Consider the following 21,618-nt stretch of genomic DNA (forward strand, 5'->3'; position numbering starts at 1 on the left):
TCTTGATAATATGGCCCATAGAGCTTTGACAGTAATTCTCTCTTACTCTCAGACAATGTAACTTCCTGATAGATCTAGACACTGACTGATATTTTGGAATAGTCGTGCTGTGGTGTTTTGAAGAATCTGCATCCTGTTCAGTCAGTTGATGCAGGTTTAGATGCAGTTCATTGCAGCAGTCTATTTTAGTAAGTACTTACTACCTGACTACCGTATTTTGCAGATCTGAGGGGATGACAGGTAGGATCTCTTTTATGTTCCTTACTGTATGAAATGAAGAGGATGTCATGACATTGATTTTATAAGTAAAAATGAGTTTGTTATCAATTACTACCCCTAAATTCCGGTATTTAGTAACCGATGACAGAAGCACCCCTAAATCCTGTGGCCGCCAACTGGGGGTCCAAATTGGACAAATGAGAGCCAAATAGCAAAACCTCAGTTTTTCCGGAGTTCAGTTTCAAACAGCTCCTACTCATCTAGGTGCTCACAGCCACCATGCAGTCATGGAATCTAGATACTGTCTCGTTTTCATCACTGGCCAAAGAGACGACAATTTGAGTGTTTTCAGCATAAGATGTGAGGGAGAAACCCTGTGATTTAATTACTTCTGCTAGGGGGGTGACATAGACATTAAACAATGTGGGGTTAAGCGAGGATCCCTGGGGACCCGTAAAAGGAAAAAAGTCAGGAACTACATTTTATTTTGCATTTCACAACTCAGCTCTACTGCACTACGACATAGGATACCATCATCAATGTTTTTCTGCCAACACCATGTTGGATTGTGGAGCTTGTAGTTTTCCTTTTAACAGTTTCATTATGGGATCAAACCACCAGCATGTGAAGTGCTGTTAGCTAAACCGCCACAAATTGTCTGGAGGTGTTATACATGACATGGGGCCACTTTTCAGCTAACCTTTGAAATTTTATGAAGTCCCCTGCTTCATTTAAAAACTGGTTGTTTAATGCATAAAATCAAAAGTAAATTCTGCCCACATATTTTCTGAGGATTCACTCTTTCACTCATATCATGCATTAATACAAGCATTGGCCAAGTGGATCCCTTTTTTCTTATGGGGAGTGGAAAGCTTTATAATGAGCTTGACAACACAATAAAGGTACAACATGGACAGCCGCAGCGCAACCGTACCTAACACAGATAATAAGTTAAGGACAGGTGGCAGCAGCAGAAAAAACATCACACAATTCTCTCACTCACAGGACAGATACAACACAGGTAGCTAACGCACTAGACTGAGTGAGAGGCATTAAAGGACTGTTGTTTATTTTTCGTAGACAGACAAACATCCAAGTAGTAAAAACTGCTGCAAGAAATAGCCAAACCTGTTCTAGACCTACCTTACATTCATGTACTCACATAGGATGATGAATGCTCCCTTACCAAACATGGTATATTATCAGTGGGTTCAGCATCATGCACTTGGAAGCATTTAAGAGTATAGGTGAACACTGGTTTTACAGTCTCCTAGTCCTACGTTTCCTACTTCTAGTAAGGTAATGTCACTTATGACGACATTTATGGACTCAAATTTGTTAAACTGTAAGACTTCTATTAAAATGTTATGTGGGTGAGCTTAAAATGTTTTTAGTGGGATCTTTCTACCACATGATTAAAAACAGAGGAGCTCAGAAATGTTTTAGGTATAGGTGGATGAGTTAGTGAATATGCGAGTTGTGACACTATTCTAATTTAGGGGACATGCCACATCAGCACCCTGACAAACCTGGTGCTGCCATTTTGATACATGTTTTTACTGAGTCTTTAGTTTTTCCATTTATTGAGAATTTGCAGTAACCTAGTAGGTCATTGCTATTTGGCACAGCCTCACCCCAGTCTACGTCACTATGATCTAGACAGGCACACAGGAGTCAATCTCCTCAAAAAGGTTTTGAAGGCTCCTATATCAGGCTGTATGCAATCCCAGCCGCGGCGCTGCACTTCTTCAAAATGTTGACACCACCAGGTTGCCATGCCTCCCCTAGCCAAGCACCTCAGGGTGTTTGGTTTCCTGGCAGGTGAGGTGAGGTGCCGGCCACCTTCCCAGAAAGGTGTTTTGAAGAGCCTGTCGCTCAAGGTGTGGGGTAAGAGAGAATTTCAAGAATTTGCTTTCAGGGCTCAAGGGTGACTCAACTGCTCAGAACCATTGCAGGCCACGTTACTTTAGGGGTTCAGACACGTGGCAAGATGTCAACAGACTACGGCCCAGATTCACACAGGTTTAGCGGTAGGTTAGCATTACTTTTGTAATGCTAAGCCGACACTAAATCTATTTGGGGTTTAACAAACGTGTGCTAATTAGTATTTTGTACAGGAAGGTTAGCCCTCCTGTAAAAAAACCTATGGTAGACTCAGGCATGTACCCTTTTACTATGGAGCTACAGTGTGTGCCTGGTGCAGGGCAGCTGATATTAGTGCTGGTGCTAGTGAGAGGTGAGGAAAGTGCCACATCTCTGTGAATATGGTGCGCTACTGCTCTCTCCCTATCACGCAATGCAGCGCAGCCTATGTGGGGGCTGCGCTGCGTTCTGTGACAGTTTTCAGAATCTGGGCCTAGGCCTGTTAAAGGTTGTAACAATAGGGACAAGTAAGTGATGGCCTGTTGCTTGCCCAGTATGTCCCATTGAAAAGCCTTTTAGGCTGTGGAAAGTCAGTCGTAGCTCATTCTTGTGACAATGTGAGACATGGTATCACTGCACAGTCAACCACATGTAAAGGTCGTACCTGTGGGCAGAATGTAGGTTAGCGACAGAGTCAGTCGACCTCATGGTAGTTGCATAATTCCAGCAGGGCTATGGAGAGAGTATCATGCCCAGCTGGAGACGATAAAAGGTAGGCAGGGATAGTGTAAAGTCAACCGTTTGTCTGAGAGACCTCTGGGTCTGGAGAGGAGTTAGTCGAACATCAAGAGAGTGTCCGTGAAAGGCATATAAGATTGGGCAATCTGTTACATGTCCAGCTGCTTCCCAGAAAGGATACATAGGGTTGGGGCAGAGCCAGTGTTCTGTCAGTCTGATACCAATGAATCGCGCAGAGGTTTCAAGGAAAGTGGGTCATAGATCAGGTCGGGACCTCCAAAGGTATATTAAGATCAGAGTAGAGTGTTTCAAGTGAAGCTTCTGCCTTTAAAAGGTGATGGGGATGGACAGAGTTGGTCACATTTTACATTGATGCTTATGAGAGACTGGGATTATGGTGCATGAGGGGGTCACATCACGTCAAGCTTGTGCCTGTGAAAGTCAAGTATGGCTGTGGAAGAGTCAGTCTCTTGTCAAGGCTGAGCCTACTGAATCTTAGTCTGGTGGAGTCAGTCACATCATGTCAGGTGAGGCAGGTGAGTGCAGGATCTGCCCTGGTCCTACCATCCTCTCACCTGCCGAGCCGTGCACCAGAGAGCTCAGACATCCAGGATCACAGAGCTGCTGCTAGAATCACCACCAGCTATTTTGAGGCATGCACTTTACAGAGGTTTGAGAAATACCCGGAAGGAACATTGTTTCAACCGATTATTGCTTCAAAATTCCCCCGGAAGCAAACTACTTCCAGAAAAGCCTTTGAGGATTTCTGGGAAGTGTGCAGTATTTTCATACCCTCACAGAGCTATAGTTTCAGATCCTGGAAAATTATGGGTTTATTCAACTTTGTCAAGGATAAAAAATGGTAATGCCTTTACTGTAGCTATGTTTTTTACCTTCATGTTTGAAACGACAGAAATTGTGTCCTTGGGGCTTTTGAGAAGCAAATAGGATTCTACATTCTGCACGTGACAACGTACAACATTAAAATATTCCACTAGATGTAATAACACAATCACCACCTCTTAACGTGGCATGTACTTTTACTTTCAAGGGAAAAAGTAATGATCAAATGCATGCACCTCTCCAGTATGTACGAATCTCTTGATTGTGTGTTTTTTGGTGACACCGGATGGCCCCTCACTCGTATACTCGTATATTGCATTCAGCCCGAGGCATGAACTAGGGTAAAGCCTGACCGACCTCACATCTTGATTTCCCAAGATCTGTGGATAGGGAAAAGGGACCACATCAATGTATTGAGCAGACCCACAGGCGCCTGTGATCTGAAATTAAAGTAAGGAACATATCGCACAGGATTATCGAAATATTCTATTCTGTCACCTGGAGACAGATGAGCTGCAGATAGCTCTTTGGCCCGGATTCACAAAGGTTTAGCGTTGGGTTAGTGTTACTTTGTTAACACACACCCAACGCTAAATCTGTTTGGGATTAACAAACCAACGCCAAGTGCTGCTTTGCAGTACCGTGTGTCAAGAGGGTGTTAGATGGGTGAAACATAGGCATTCCCATGCAACAACCCATGCTTTTGGCGCAAACCCTATCTACTGAATTTAGTAGACATGGTTTAGTGCCAAAAATTAAGGCCGCTGAAAAGCAGGTGTGAAAAGAAGAAATGTTTTCATTTGTCCTTGCTTTGCATGTTTGCTGAACTGTATAGCACACATACAACGTAGGAAAAGGGTTTCAAATTGTCTAGCAATAGTATTTTGTACAGGAAGAGTACCCTTCCTGTACAAAACCAATAGTAGACTAAGGCATGCACCCTAGCCCTATGGCACTAAGGAGTGTGCCTGTCGCATGGCAGCACAAATCAGTGCCGTCGCTAGGGAGAGGAGAGTGCCATATCTCTGTAAATATGGTGCTCTACTTCTCTTTCTCTTTCTAGCAATGCAGCGCAGCCTCTTTGGGTACTGTGCTGCCTGCGTGACACCTTTGTGAATCTGAGCCTTTATGTCATATGCTATTCCAGTCTATAATATACAATGCTATTTTCCTGCTTTTATCCTATGGGTTACCGTAGAAGATCTGTTGAAAGTTGAGGACTGCCTAGTACAGAACCTTCTACTCCCAGATGGAACGTGGAATGCACTAGACACAGTGCTCCACGCTCCATGCCAGGAGAGCACTTAACATAGAGAAGATTACAACAAGATCTATGTGGCTAACATTAACAGACAGGTTATTTAAGCTTTGTTTTTCCACCTGGAGAATAGTAAAGATAGTGATAGTTTAGGGGTCTTCTGCTGAAGAAAGCCCGCAGATGTACATTGTAGAAGTCACTGAAACATGTTGACTGACTTAAGATAGTGAGGAAGGTATTGAAATAAGCACCACTTAACCTTTTTTATTTGTGGATTGGGACATTTCATTGGAAGAAGCACAATATGGAGAGAGTAACACTGCTTGTGTGATTTGCCAGAAGACGCCGATATTAGGAAGGGACACCCTTAACACACCACTTTCTAATACGGAATCACTAACCCATTTTGCGATTCAGTAATAGGTTACCGAATCGCAAAATAGGCTTTGTACATAGGAGAAAGCTTTCTCTGGTCACAAACTGCCCAATTCAGCGAATCAGTCCATTAGCGACAGAAACAATTCTACATGCATGTGGCCCAAGGTGTGCAATCTTTGAACTTACTTGGCCCAAATCCAACTGAAAATGGACTCGCAACTGCCATCATGCTTAATAATATAGTGGTCCAGTTCAGAGCGGTATATTCATGAAATCCTGTGCTATTGAACGACATAGGCTTCCTTTGTAGCATTATTTCCTTTGACTGGAAGAGGTTTCCCACATTCTGAGCGTAAGAAAGGTTTGTAAGCAACCTTAAGCTTGTAGTGCTGATGAAATCTATGTTAGGGGCATGAAATCAAGTTGCTGCAACAGTCAGATTGATGGAGCCTCCAGATGGTGAGTAGTGGTCTGCAATTGGAGTCCCTGGAGACTAGTGTGGCAGAAACATTCATCATATACAGGGAAAGGTTTGATTTTGTGATGCTGATTCAACTGTTGTTGGACTCCAGTAAAATTCCGAATCTTGCTAATTCAATTCCAGTAACTGATATCGACATCACAGCACAAACTACAAGCAGCAGGACTCTTCCTCCAGCTTTCTCAGCACAGCCCTTGGCTACCAATGTGGAAACAGCTTTATCCACACCAAGCCCAATGGGGGGAAAAATGGTTGGAAGCCCATGGAGCTAAATATCCCTGATTCATAGCAGTAAATGGCATTGGGCTGACCAGTTAGCTGCTGAACGATGACTAGACCACAGTCAACCAAAGTTCTCATCCTCATGTTGTTCCTAGAATGGCAATGGTCAATGCATGAACATTGGCGTTCACAATTGAGTTCAGGGTTAGGTTTTTCGGTTTCTTCAGTGTTCTCTAATGGAATAAGGCCCTCATGGCTATCTTTGTGCAGCATGTTTCATTTTGGTGGATGAGATGGGAGAAACAGAATACTGAAAAACTGAGTAGGGTTTGCCACGATAGCCAATACAAACATACTTCCAGCCTTCCTTTACAACACATAAGAAATAATTTCAATGCATGCATGTAAAATATCATTGGTCATAATGCCAGTCTCATGATGTCACCCCAGCACGCCTCGTTGATGAGGACTCACCTTCTCAGAGACAGAGATACAGCATGACGTGCATGAGATGGATATGGCAAACCCTACAATGATGCGCCAAGCACAAGCCATAAGAATGGTGCAAGCAAAATTACAAGCAGGCTTCCCCCAAAAAGCACCACTTTGATGGTAGGCATTGTGTCTCTACTAGCAGGAATATTAGTGATGATTCTTACCCAAACCCTTGTACTGAGAATGCCTATTACAAAAGCAAAGTTTACAATATCTTGTAGGAACACCCGGAGGTGGGTGTTTATCTGAGGCTGGCGCAGGATGTCTCCAAAGATCGTATACCAGACTGCCAAGGAGGACCCAAGGAGTGTACGCACGACCATGAACAACAGAGGATGAGGGCCGAACATTCCAAAAGGTCCTGCCACGGCAAATTCAATTGCTGTAGCAGGTAAGAGGATGTCGTCTAGCCACAACTCAGGGTAGATCTCTCTCTCATATGGCGACTGGGCATCTGCAATCGTCATAATACTGTATCCAATGATGCGGGCAAGGATCAGGCACGTCAAAATGAACAACAGACGACGAAAGTCGAATCTTCCAGCAAACCATGCCAGGCCATTTTCAATTGTCAAAGCAGGTGCGAGGATCTTTCCTATCACAAACAAGAGGTAGGTGTTGTTTATCTGAAACAGAGGCTGACTTCCTTCAACCATCACATACCCGTATACACAGATCCAGATAACGAGCAAATACACAGCAACGGACAACATCAATCGCACTTCAGGATCTAAAAGACAATTTAAAAAGGAGAGCAGGTTACAAAAAAATGTTTGTAATAGCTTTAAAAGTCATCAGCTGTCATCAGATTTCCAAATTACTAATTGATTTTCATTTACTTACATTTTTCCATAACCCTCACGTCACTGCTTTTGATTGTTTTTATGAGGAGGAAAGGCAGAAAAGATGAGTCGGAGAGCAAATATATTAAATTGGCCATTTAATGAAAAGAAAAGAAAGCTTGTCCTCTTACCCTTGACACATGAACAATCATCAACAAAAGGGTTTTGTAATGTCCCTTTAAAAATGCCGGGTTGTTCTGTGTGGACTATTGTGACATCATTCACTGAAAGGCTCCTTTACACTAGAGTGGAAAGTTATGGGTTAATGGTTAGTAAGCTGGGAGGAACAGGTAGGTGTTGGTGCCCTTCAGAACTTTATAAAGTTGCTTTTGCCGTAAAACTGACTGGAGGTGCAGAGAGGGTGGTTCGAAAGTTCTACGCCTGGACGGGTTCCCCAGCGGTCTACAGCGCCACGACGCCTCAGGGCAGCAGTGCGCTTTACAAATCTACAACATTTACATTTACATTTACATTTACAATTGAAAGCTTATCCTCTTACCCCTGAAACATGAACAGTCATCAACAACAGGGTTTTGCAATGTCCCTTTAATAATGCAGGGTTGTTCTGTGTGGACTATTGGGACATCATTCATTGAAAGGCTCCTTTACACTAGAGTGGAAAGTTATGGGTTAATGGTTAGTTAGCTGGGAGGAACAGGTAGGTTTTGGTGCTCTTCAGAACTTTATATAGTTGCTTTTGCCATAAAACTGACAGGAGATGCAGGGAGGATAGTTCGAAAGTTTTACGCCTGGCTGGGGCAGGGATCTTCTTCTACCTTACATGATTTGAGGGCAGCAGGTTTCAAGAGGGCGACTCTATTAGCATGCTCAGTGGAAAGGGTAGAAGCTCCCCAGAGAAGGGGTGTCCAACATACATCCAGAAGAATAGCAACTTTTCTACAATTTCTGTAAATCACTATATGATACATATATATTCAATATAATGTAATTAAGGTATACATAATCAGCGATTAGTCTTAACATCTGGCTAGATCCTATCCTCTTAAATCTACTTTTGGTCACAACTATAGTAATCACATAGACAGCAGGTTGCCTTGTAGAGATTCATGAGCTAGTCTTTCAGCCGAGTTTTTAAATCGGATGGCTGATTGATGGGGATCCATTGAAGGGATCGAAGAGGCGATATGATAGTCCTAGACCATTTGATTTTCAGGAGATTTTGTATCGTGTGGATCCGATGACTAGGCTAGCTGGACATCCAAGAGAGGAGCAAAGGATTAATAGGCCTGTGGGGTCTTTGATCACTAGCAGCAGCAAAGGGATTCCTGCATTCATGTCTATGCCAAGTTGAAAGGGAACTGAAACAATTGAAAGCAGTCCTATGGTGTGATATGGCAGGGGCTCAAAGTGTCACACTGAGGGACAAACTCACTGAGTATAAGGCCACGGTGGAGTGGGAAGCATGTTTTTGAGGCAAATATTTTACCGCTCTCAAATATGGGGAGTGGGAGAGACCCGGTAGTGCACTTACGATGGAATTACGCCAGCCCCGCTTTTCCAACTATATTCTAGACATAGTTGACAGTACTACAGCGCGACACAGGGATAGTCTTGATATACTACACACTTTCACTGAGTTTTACACTGACCTTTACAGCACTCGCAGGACTGAACCCCCTGACCTTTCTCATTATCTTGATGATGTAGCGCTAGGTTGGATAGGGGACAATCAAAGGAAATTCTTAGCGGCGCCTTTCAAAGATGACGAGCAGCATGCTGCAATCATGCAGATGGAATCAGGAAAAGCCCCGGGCTCTGACAGACTCCCATTAAATTTGACAAAACTTACCTTGACCAATTGCTTCCTGTACTGAAGGAAGTTTATATGGAGGCCCAAGAATTACAGATGCTTCCAGGCTCGATGAGAGAGGCTCTCATCACCTCTCTTCTGAAACCTGGCAAGCCTGCAGACCTTTGCAACTCTTACCGTCCCCTCTCTCTTATCAATACGGAAGCAAAGATTCTTGCCAAAGTGCTAGCTAACCGGCTCAGTCTTCTGACGGACAAACTGGTTTTGCCAGACCAGGCTGGTTTTATCCCCGGTACGGTGACTTCCCACAACCTCTGCACTCTTTTTTCTATACTACAGAATGTCGATCCCCAACTGGCACTAGTGGCGGTCTTTCTAGATGCCACGAAGGCCTTCGATTCTGTGGAGTGGGACTACCTGTTCACCATTCTCCAATGCATAGGACTTCCCAAGGGTTTTTTAGCATGGATGCACCTCTTATATGCCTCTCCAGAAGCAAGGGTTCTAATCAATGGACATACTTCCCCCTCCTTCTTTTTACCCGGGGCACCCGGTAGGGCTGCCCGCTTTCTCCACTTCTTTTCACCCTTGCCATAGAGCCCCTGGCGGCCAAGCTTAGGCAACACCATCAAGACAAGGCCTTTTGTTGCTTCCGCCACCCAATCCTAATCTCCCTTTACGCAGACGATACTCACTTTATGTCAGGGAGCTGTTACAAAATCTTAACTCATAACTTCGTGAGTTTGTACGATTTGGCGGCCTCTCTGGTATCCATATCAACTGGGCCAAATCTCAGCTCTTCCCACTCACTACTTCTGTACTGCCATTTGCCACTGACTTTCCCATAGAATGGTGCAGCAATAACTTAAAGTACTTGGGGTGCACGTCGCCATCGATCGCAAAGAACTGATGAGGCTCAATTATGGGTGAACGTTGGAGCATATTACTACCTGCATAACGAGATGGAACGCTCTCCCTCTCAACATGGTGGGTCATATTTCCCTTATCAAAATGGTTGTTCTTCTCAAACTCTTATATTTGTTTTTAAATATTTCTTATGACCCGGGACGCCATTTCTTCTCATCACTTCGATCGGAGTTAATCAGATTAATATGGGGAGGTAAACACCCGTGATTACAGTGGGACACACTTGCTTGCCCCTACTCTCAGGGGGGTTTTGACGTCCCCAATTTTGAACTGTATTATCTCTGTGCTCAAGCACATTATGCCTACTATTGGTTCCACTCCCCCAGATACACACCTCACGTAGAGATCGAACATTGGCTGGCAGACCCCATTTCGTTGGATGGGATTATATTGACTACATTCGCACCTCCCACGAGCAGCCCGACCCCTGTGGACTGCACGGTGAACGCTTGGCAATGCATTGCTACTTGACTACAAACTCCTATGCTATACTCGCCTTTCTCCCCCTTACTTATCACCTGCAAGAGGGCGCTTTTAACGCTGCTCCTCGCCGGACCCGCTGCGCGGGTCCCGCTTCGTTCTTCCCTCTTGCGGCGACCCTGCGTGCTGCGAGGACCTCTGGGGCATTATTGCTGTTGTCGGTGTGTGTGTGGGGATCACCAGGGCTGCGAGCTGACCCGCAGGGACTCAAAGTACCAGGAGTCCCTGCGTGAGGTCGAGACCCGCAGCACCTGGGTCGCTCTCCCTGCCTGCCCCGCCCCTTCCTCACCACTTACCTTATTACTGGTCTCTGTTCCCGCTGCGCAGGAGCAAGGGCGGGCCGTCTGAGGCCGTCAGAGGCTGAGGGAGGCTGGGCTGGGCCATGTCTCTTTCGTCCGAGCAGGATTGTTTGTTGGTGGTCATTACAGCTGTCAGGGAGTATCATGGCTTCAAGTCCCACTGTTGGTTTATCACTGGTAGCAGGGGGACTGAACCAAGGGACCCTAGATGGCTATTTTACTAGGACTTTACTAGAAGCTGATAGGGAGCAAGCACTGGTTGAGCGACGAATCGAGCGTCGTCGCTCGATTGAATCCATGAAGGGTAGATGCCCATCTTTAGACCCTCTACAATTGATTGTTTCACCTCCTCTGAGTATCCTTAGCTTATCCGAAGGCCCTGATGCGTCTCAATTAGACAGCACTCCCGTACTCTTCCGCGAAAAATCTCCTGTACCTGACACAACTGCTCCTTTGTCTCTTATTCCTGTACTCCCTGTTAGAGGCCCAACTACAGTGGTGGAGATTCATCATGAGCCATGTCCTATAGTTGTAGGGACCGCACATGTGAATAAAGCTAGGAAAAAATTGACTTCTAAGGTGCTGGGGGCCCCTCTTAGTAAAAGGAGAAAGAGGGGGGGTGAGCAACCTAAAGCCAAAATTAGTCACTCAGACTTTGGTAAACCGTCTAAATCTCTTGTATTGTCCTTAGATAAGCCAGCAACCACATCCCTACAGGCACAATCTACGGGGAATGAGGTAGTATCTCCTGCTCTCCTACGTGGCATAGAACAGCTAATCAAATCCCTCATGTTCCCTATCAAACAAACACTAGACAGGTTGGAAAAAAGGTTAGGGACCTTAGAGCAAACCATTGCTGCTAATACTGGGTTGTTAAAAACTTTTGAGAAATCGGTACTGCCCTCTCCAGCTCCCACAGCACTTGCTGCTATTAGTACTACTCGCAGCAAAGAGGCAAAAAAAACCACTAAATCCACCATTAGTGTTAAGCAGAAGGCTCCGCCTAAAACTATTGAGCAGCCTGCACAGAATGATGATAGAGTAGCTGTGGGGGGGCACAGTATTCTCCACCCAAAACCTGATAGCAATAGAGGGGTATGTAATGCGCAAGTAGTGACCACAGATGATAATGGGCGTACAGTTGAGCTACCCCCTGAATCAGTACCATATGTGGTAGTCCTTACTGGAGTTCCCGCGCTAGCAGAAGGAACAAGAGAGGGTTTCTTCCAGCTAAAGCACAAAGTTATGCATTGGTTGGCCCTGAATAGACCTCTCCCCTGTAATATCGATGGCGAGATCTTGCATGTTCGGCGCCTCCCGTGGCTAGGTCGCAGGGTTAAGGACCTACAGGGGGATATTATTATTGTTAACTTCAGAGAGCAGGGAGTTGTTAGGCATATATTAAACTGGTTCCCGGGGAGTGGAAGTAATCTTATCACTCCCTACGACCTAACGTACTTCTATCCAAGACCCCTGGTAGGTCCCCCAGTAAATCCTGGGATCTTAGCTTGTGATAGACCTAGTCATCATCCCGCACCCCGAAGCAACTGGCCTGTGCCCCATGTATTGTACCCCTTGGCTCCTAACAGATCTGTTGGGTGGCATAATATTCCACAGAGCCATTGTGGTCCTAGATGGAGAGGTACAAAAGGCCCACTGACTCCACTGACCCCCCTGGATGTGTCAAATAGATTTAATGCCCTCTCGGGTATGAGCGATTGTGATTGACAGTCAGGGCCCTTAGGGTATTCTATACCTGCCTCCATGGAAGCGGAGGGATTGGCTGACCGTGGTAACACCCCTAAGACGCTGATACCCGACCAGGGTTTATACTCTCCAGTGGCCATCCATTCTCCTAATCGACCTACACTAAGCAATCCATTAGTGGTAGCGGAGGTTGTGTATTCAGACGACACTAGTGCTTCTTGTATAAAGAATACTGCACATGTACAGGGAGGGACCGGTGGCAATTGTCCGATGATGGGAGTTATGTGTTGGAATATAGCGGGCATTTGTAGGAATCTGGACCTCCCCGAAAGGCACTCACAGGGAGAACAGCACTGTATCTGCATCTTCCAGGAAACTTGGAGCCTTGAACCTGTATACAAAGTTGGATATTCACATATTATCTGCCTGCCCTTCAGCCACCATCTGGGAGGGGCCAGCCTTCGGGGGGACTCCTCATCTGGGTGGATATCTCTTTGGGGTGTAGTATTACTCAGAAGTATAGTGGCTCAATGGACATCCTTAGACTCTCACTGAAAGGCCCAGGATTTAGGGGGCACCTAGAGATTCTGAATGTGTATGCCAGAGGTACTAGAGGTAGCTCTCTTTCCCCCACTATAGTATTACTAGAGAAAGTCTTAGATGAGTGTGGTGAGGATGCCCAAGTTATGATTGCAGGAGACTTGAATTGCACGTTCGAACCACTTGCCGCAGAAGATATTCTGGGTGTGGTAGAGGATGATGTGAGGAGGGGTATCCCAGCATTATCTGTTGAGCCGATAAAGAGATGGACAGAGAGGGCGATCCAGTTAAATTCTATGACCCTGGTGGACGGCCTGCAAGCCGTTAATGGAAGAACCACCTCTGACCCATTGGGCAGTCATACATTTAACAGGGTTAACCATTCTTCCCGGATCGACTACATCTTGCTTGATTTTGACCTTTGGCAGTCTGTTGTGGATATGGTTGTAGTACCTACCATAGATAGCGATCATAATTTCCTTTCGCTTTCCCTAAGGCACCTATGGTTAAATCATAGTACCCCAACCTTATCACCAGCCAAAAGGTCAACATCGGATGTTACCCTGTCTAATTGCGGTAGGCGTCTCAAATGGCGGAAAGTAGCCTCTGACGCACCAAATTACAGGCCATAGATCAACTTTTGGAAGCTACACTAAGTAAGATGGCAACAATCTCCTTAGATCATTCTGCTATACCCAGGATTACGCTGATGTTCCAGGAGACCATCAATTCGATTGGTAATTTATTTAAGGTGCAAGTACGTGTAGGTAGGCCGGATGGCCACCCCAGGTCAAAAGATAAGCAGGGGTGGTATACGTCAAAATGCAGAGAATTGAAGGCGTGCCTTATTCAAGCTGTTAGGACAAAATCGCAGCCCCGTGTGCTGCAGGCTAGAGCAGAATACAAACGAGTGATTGGGATTGCAAAAAAGGAATGGGAAGACGAATACTGGCAAACTCTAAGAGAAGCAAGCACTGGGCGGGATGCAGCCCGTTTTTGGAATACTATTAGGGAAAGGAACAGACCTGATAGTAACTTTATAACGTGCAACATAACTGGTCAGGCCTGGTTCGAACATTTTACTAACTTGTATTCGAATCTCCAAGAGGCATTTGCCCCCCCCCGCATCCTACGGACCCCTAGTACCCACGAGAAATGAAATGGTTTCCCCATTTACAATTAAAGAAGTAGAACACGCAATTAGGTGTATTGTGCCACAGAAAGCAGCGGGACCCGACGGAGTTCCGGGGGATCTGCTGCGTTCAAACCTGCAGAGGTGGGGGAAGCTTATTCACCTTCTGATTAGTGCAATCGACAAAGGAGCAGCCATTCCCGACTCTTGGAAGGGGGCAGAGGTTGTCCCTATCTTTAAGAAAGGCCGGAGGGACGACCCTAACAACTACCGACCAATAAGTCTATTGGATTCAACCCAGAAGGTTGTGGGAAAGGTGCTCCTAGAAAGAATCCTCCAATGGATTAAGGACGAAGAGATTCTGTCGGACTATCAGGCTGGTTTCAGGGCTGGAACGGGCATGATAGAGCAGGCCTTCAGGCTCTTACTACTATATTGGAAGGTGGTAGTGATAGGCGGAGGCAGTCTTTATTTGGCATTCATCGACCTGAAGACTGCCTTTGACCTTGTGCCCAGAGAACAGTTATGGGGCGTGTTAGCAGAAATGGGGATTCCACTAAACATCCTCTCCATCTTAGTGCGCCTGCATGATGGCAATTATGCGCAGGTACGTTGGGGTACCGATGGCCAGAAAACTAGCAGGATCCCAGTGGCAAAAGGGGTGCGTCAGGGCTGTGTCCTGGCTCCAACCCTTTTTTCACTTTATGTGAATGGGGTTGTGGACCATCTACACAAACAACCTTCGGACGCACCATCATTGGCAGGGGAGAGAATTCCCACCCTTCTCTTTGCCGATGATACGCTTCTAATTTCAAAAAGCTCGGCGGGTCTACAGAAACTTTTAAACAACTTTCAGACCTTCTGTGACCAACGGGGCCTAGTAATAAATACAAATAAAACTAAGTACCTGGTATTAAACCCCCCAAAAAATTAGGCCGACCCCCTGTTCTTAGTGAAACCCCTCTGGAAAGGATTACTGTTTTTGACTATCTAGGGATCCGTATTACAGATTCCATGCAGTGGACCCCTCATTTATTAAAAATGTCTCTCAATCATAAAAGGGTTATAGGGGCACTTGTTAGAGAGCAGAGATCTTCTTCAACCAAGCCCATTGCCCCTGTCCTGGATATCTACAGGGCAAAGGGAGTTAGTTCCGCTTTGTATGGCGCTGAACTTTGGGGTACCTCTAACATCAGCGTCCTAACTAGGTCTGAGAATAAGTTTTTAAAATGTATTATGTCTCTCCCGCAGAGTACACCCACGCTACCCCTCTTTTTGGACCTTGGTTGCCAGCAAATTAGTGACGTAGCAAAACTGCGTCCACTGCTTTTATGGGCTAGGCTATGGCGCGTCCCCGAACTCGCCAAGTATGCTAAAGGCCTAGCAGAGGTGATGTCGATGGTAGGCTGGTGTAGGATCAGATGGCTTACTGATGTCAAGTCTATGCTTGGCAAACTAGGCCTTAGTGAAGCTTGGGAAAACAGGTCTTCCCCTCCGAAAGCAGCCATGAAAACCTTATATTGGAATTGGGTTAGAAGCAGAATTTCCACGGATCCTTCTTATGGTAGGTTCACAGAAGAATTTTTAGTGCATAAGGACTCACCCTGTTTGGAGCTCTACCTGGATTTGGTCTGGAAGCCATATGATCGGGCCCTTTATTTTAGATTTAGAGTAGGGTCCCTCCCTGTGCGTGCCCTAACATCTTGCTGGAAACCGCCCTACCAGACAGTTGCATCTTGTCCCTCCTGTAGCACTCCCAAAGAGACAATTGAACATTTTCTTTTTGCGTGCCCGACCCATGTTCGCCCGAGGCAAACGTGGCTTAAGCCCGTGTGTAGGGCCTTGGGCACTAGGCATTCATCTGTGGCACTTCGAATTTTAATATCAGATACCCGGCCCTTGTATGTTTTTAGCCTCTCGAAATTTCTGTCATGGGCTTGGTCAATCAGGGCAAAACGGCTATTAATCACTGTTTAATTGATGACTTTTAATTGTTTATTTGTTTGAAAACTTGCTTTTCTTTTTTTGCATAAAAACCTGTATTTGTTTTTCTTGTTTTTAGATACAAAAATTTTAAACGATTGTGCTATTTTATCTGTCGCTTTTATGATGTAACAATCGAAATAAAGCTGTTGACTGACTGGCTTTTAAAAGAACTAAAGCCAAATACAACATCACTTTCTGGGGGATCTCTATCTTAATAGCAAATTTCGCATGTCACAACAGCTCTTTCCCAAGCCTCCGCCCTCCCCTATGGACATTTTCCTATATGTGCGACTGCGACAGGGCCTCAAATAATATACCCCTTCATACCCTCTAGAACCTCTTTAGACGTCACTCCTTTGCTCTATATATTACACACTGACAGTGCCTCACACTTTAGTATCCACCCTATATCGCAGCCTATCTACTGATATCACTTACACCCCCTGCACTGCCCTGGATAAGTGGTCCATTGAACGGGGGCAAGAAGTCACTGATCAACAGAGGGTGTATTGTTGTAAGCAGATAAATGTGACAGGTGCGGGGCAGAAGCTGCCGACTTCCTACATCTTGCCTGGGAGTGTAGCTCTGTCCTAGCCTACTGGCAGCAGGTGATCACCGCGCTAGAACTGATGACATCCTTAACACTTTCATTATCTTCTCTTCTTTCGCTTCTTGGCTACACTGAGAATTTAGCCATAGCACATCGCAACTCTGTCTCCTTTAGCCTCCTGCTGGCCAGGCGGCAATTGGCATGCAGATGGGGTTAAAGCAGAGCACCTAAAATTAAGGAGTGGATTGGCGACATGATATTTTGGCAAGACCAAACATACTTGTATTCTGAACTCCTCCCCCTCACCTCTCGCCCCAGAGATATTTGGGATCCACTTAAGATGTATCTCCTGGAGCACCTGATCGAGGCCGACCATAACCCAAGCTCCTCCCTGCACAATGCATCCCACGACTGGCAGTTAGCATGTAATGCATACATACTTGAGTGCACAGATTTGATTTCATTTCAACTCTGACCTGTTTATTATACGATGTGTAAGAAATGTTGTTTCTTTTTTAATAATATCCCTGCTATGCATTGTCTCCTGCTGATTTTATTCTGATGGACTATGTACTGTGTCGATTTGGTGAACCGGTGCTGATGCCATGCATGAATCTATCTATGGACTGTACCTACCATGCTTGCTGTTTTTGATGTGTTATAGAAACTCAATAAACAAATAAAAATAATGAAACCTCAACCCTTCATGGTATTGATAGCCACTGTGTCCTAGCTCATGAAGTATTGAGGCGGTATCTTTGCCCACATTTCAATATTGCTATCTTCAATATCAGTTTCATAAATCCAAGAAATGCGGCATTACATTCTTCAATTTTTAATTGCACCAACATTATTGTGAGGCTCCAACTATTTTTGAGGTCAAGGTAACGTGCTGTTTCTTATAATTCTCGATTGTAGACTTGTTTATTTACTGAATTTACAATGCCAACTAATTCTTCAGGAACCTAAGTTGTGTGAAAGCTGGGCCCAGAGATCTAGATGCAACCATTCCCCTACTAGCCAATGTACTAGAAAATATTGCGCACAGTCAACTAAGTCAACACATTACTGAATTTGAACTACTAAATGACTGCCAATCAGCGTTCAGGCCAAACCACAGTACGGAAACAGCAATACTGCACATAGTAGATGACGTTCTACAAGCCCTCGACCGGAATGAAACCGGTGTCCTGATCCTTCTGGACCTGTCATCTGCATTTGACACAGTAAAACATCCCATATTATTAAAACGCCTGGAAAATAGGATGGGCTTATCGGGAACTGTACTGAAATGGTTCTACACCTTCCTAGAGAACAGATCGTAAAGATTCCTGGTAGACAACAAGCTATCCCCCCATCTCCGATTCAAATTGGGGTTCCACAAGGATCACATTTATCCCCTTCACTATTTAATCTATTCGTCGAACCATTAACGGAGGTATTGCACACGGCTAACATTTCCTTTCACATGTACGCTGATGACACCCAGCTGTATATGAAGATAGCATCTCCGGAAGAGATCAAAACTATGAACCAAGCACACAAGAAAACTGTTAAATGGCTAGTTGACAATCATCTCAAGCTCAACTCACAGAAAACGGAATTCCTTTTGATCTCCCCTCCTAAAAGTTCAATCAAGATTAAAGAATGGACCAAGTTGATCACCGCACTAAACGGTACCCTAACGATAGTTGATTCAAACAAATCCCTTGGTATCACACTAGACAAAGATCTAAACAAGCGAGCACACATCAACACAATGGCAAAAATGTTTGTTTTCATCTGAATTACCTCAGAAAACTGAAGCCACTCATCGATCCCAGGGGATCTGAAAATGGCAGTACAGGCACTGGTCATATCAAGAATTTAATATGGATGGGTAACTCTATCAGGACTCCCTAAGATCTCAACAGCTCCCCTAAAAGCCTGTCTCAATGCAGCAACCAGACTTATAACAGGAACAAAAAAATACAACCACATCACTCCACATCTGAAAGCGCTCAACTGGCTACCATACGAGGCAAGAATTGAACTAAAAATTACATGCATGACACACAAGGCAATACACTACATAACTCCACATTACCTAGCCCATAAAATTACGTAGACCGGAGGAACTAGACCCTCGAGAGGATTGGGGGATTTTCCACTGAAATCAGAATCAAAAAGGAGACTAAGTTCTTTCTGAAGGGTAAATTTCTCCCATAACGAACAATGTGTTTTAACATAACAATACTATAACCAGCTTGGATGAAGAAGAACTCAGGAAATATATTATCTTAAATTTAAGTACGACACGATAATCTTGATTGTAATCTATTGATCTCTATTATTCCGCATTATATCTGTCTTGTGAATGGATAAATATATGTTAGTGAATACCTAGACGTGTTTTTGATATGAAAGAATTGGATATCTGCTGATATTGAAGGTGATTTGAAATGTAAAGTGCTCTGATACCCAATCTCTGAGTCTGGTTCGCGCTATAGAAAACATTGAATAAATAAATAAATAAATGCATGAATATATATGGGAAACAGAATGGAAGGGGCGTGTGCCGCAGTTTACTACCCCCGCCCGCCTCACCGCCCCGCAGCACTCCCTCGAGGAGCTGCCACTGACCTCATAGCCAACTGAGATTTTCAAACTGCACTCTGTCATACACCACCAGCACCCCCTACTAGGCTTAAAGAGATGTAAGTCTGTCCAACATTGGTGCTGAAATTCAAAAGGTGCTTTGTTTCATTAAGGGATTTGTCAATACAAAGATCAGCACTGCTTAGAAACAATGAAAAGCATATTTTTTATGATTAGTGGAGGATTTAAAATTGGACAAAATTAGATCAGATTTTAAGTATTTGGACATTTTAGTAGTGAATTGAATGTATAACAACCTCATGCATAATCTTACATAGAAACATCCTGTATCTAATGCACCTGAACGTTAGTCTCTTTTGCTTTGTGCTCATAAAAGGAACTACTGATGCTTCTCATCTAAAGGTGCTCACTCCCATCTATCCATCACCAATACTGAGAATACAACACATGTACAGTGTAGTGTATGCGCCTCCCAGGTTCGCGAAAGTTTCAGATTCAATTTTGAAAGAGAAATGACCATGACAACTCTAACGCATAAGCTACAATAATAAGTTCCAAAATACAACTCTAGCTGCAGAAGGATATCTGGATCAGCAAGAGAAGAGAAACTTAGAAGCAAAGCAGCCTTCAACAATTACTCTACAATACTGGTGTAGAAAGACTAAACGATAAAGGAACACTAATCAGATGGAACAAATGAATTGTGGCAAATATCTTAATTTCCAACAAATCAAGGCAATACCTTCCAGAAACAAAATCTGCTGAAGTATCTTGATTAACACATTAGAGTTCATTTTTGATGTTGGATACTGTTACAAGATGGATTGAAGGAACCAATCCAGTCCCAGGGAATTTTGATAACAAGTAAAACATTAGATAAGTCTTCTTCTAGACATACAGCCATCTTGCAGGACTGTGTTCCCAAAATGTTAACCTTTGGCCAAAGTGGATTATTTACAGGGCTTGCTCATATTCAACCTTGTCTATCTCTAGAACTTTGCCAGCAGACAAGAATTCAACACCCATGCTCTGAAACCTCTCTTCCAAGAATTGCATGAGTTGAAAAAGGTCTCCAGCACACATGATATTGTAATATGATTGACCTCATGCCATCAAAGTTAAGTTGTCTGAACAAGTGCACCTACAATTCCAAAGTCAGCTATTGAATTGTAATCTGGTGAATTTGAATGCAATTAAAATGTTAGCTATGAACTTGAAATAAATAAAAGAAATCACTCACCCATTTTATTCAGTGACTTAATGATGTCTTGTTCTAAGCCAATTTCGATAATTCGATGAAAAATAGAAGTCCTGACCGAAAGTTGCACAGTAAATTGTTAGGAATCGTTGACTGGTTTTTGCATAAATACGCTGGATCCTCCAAGTCTGATATCTGAAACAAACCAACATTGAAGTTTTAGTTCACAAGTTGCAAGATAGGTATGGTATGGTATGCACAGTGACATCAGACATTTCTTGTCAGACAGGTTGTGGCACATTTTTGCTTTTAAAAGAAATCCCTTTTACAAAAACGCTACAGCAAGAGCAGCAGGGGACTTTTGTGCAAATGTTGCGATACTTCAACCAGACTAAACAAAGAAGGAATGCCCATTAGAAAAGCTGATCTGACATGAGCTGGGAGGGGGCAGATGAAAAAAGCATTGGCAAATGGAATAGGTCTAGTGTAATCCGACAGCCATTTGGCAATTCTCGTTTTAGTTTGTTGCAGCTTTTGAAAAACGTTCTTGTTTGTAAAGCTGCTGTTTGTCAATCTGAATTTTTTTTTTACTTAAAGACAAAATGTTTTTGGTCTTAAAAATGCATACATTAGACTAGTACTTCCCGATACTGAAGGGGACTATATTGTGTGTAGATGTGCTGTAGTGAAAGGGCCGCATAGTCATAGTGAAGTCAGCGAATGGCTGAAGTGGGGTGTCATGTTGCCAGTTGATGCATGCTTGAGTGGGTTGGAGAAAAATGGGAATGACACGACAACAGACAAATGGTTGAAGGGTGGCGGAAAATCCCTAGACATAACTAAGTCATACACATCAGTTTAGTAACATCAAAAGTCTTGGCTAGCACAGACCTAAAAAAACAAGTGTTGTGCCATTGTCTTACACCCTCTTGCCTTTGAGAAAGAAAGAAGGAAAGAAAGCCTGAAAGAAGGAAGAAGGAAAAAGGAAAGAAGAAAAGAAGGAAGGAAAGAAAGAAGGAAGGTAAGAAAGAACAAAGGAAAGACGGCAAGTAAGACGTAACAAAGTAGGCAAGAAAGAAAGAAGGCAAGAA

General features: G+C 44.1%; 1 pseudogene across 1 annotated transcript; it reads right to left on the minus strand.

Moving 5' to 3' along the window:
• Window positions 1-5,204: 5,204 nt before the first annotated feature.
• LOC146812409 (solute carrier family 2, facilitated glucose transporter member 10-like) lies at window positions 5,205-20,714 on the minus strand (annotated as a pseudogene). Its single transcript, XR_014965941.1, has 2 exons — window positions 20,570-20,714; window positions 5,205-7,227 (listed from the first exon to the last, which is right to left on the minus strand). The product of XR_014965941.1 is annotated as a solute carrier family 2, facilitated glucose transporter member 10-like (transcript).
• Window positions 20,715-21,618: the final 904 nt, after the last annotated feature.

This window comes from Triturus cristatus, chromosome 7 (genome assembly GCF_964204655.1).
Source record: "Triturus cristatus chromosome 7, aTriCri1.1, whole genome shotgun sequence".
In the NCBI taxonomy this organism is placed as follows: domain Eukaryota; kingdom Metazoa; phylum Chordata; class Amphibia; order Caudata; family Salamandridae; genus Triturus; species Triturus cristatus.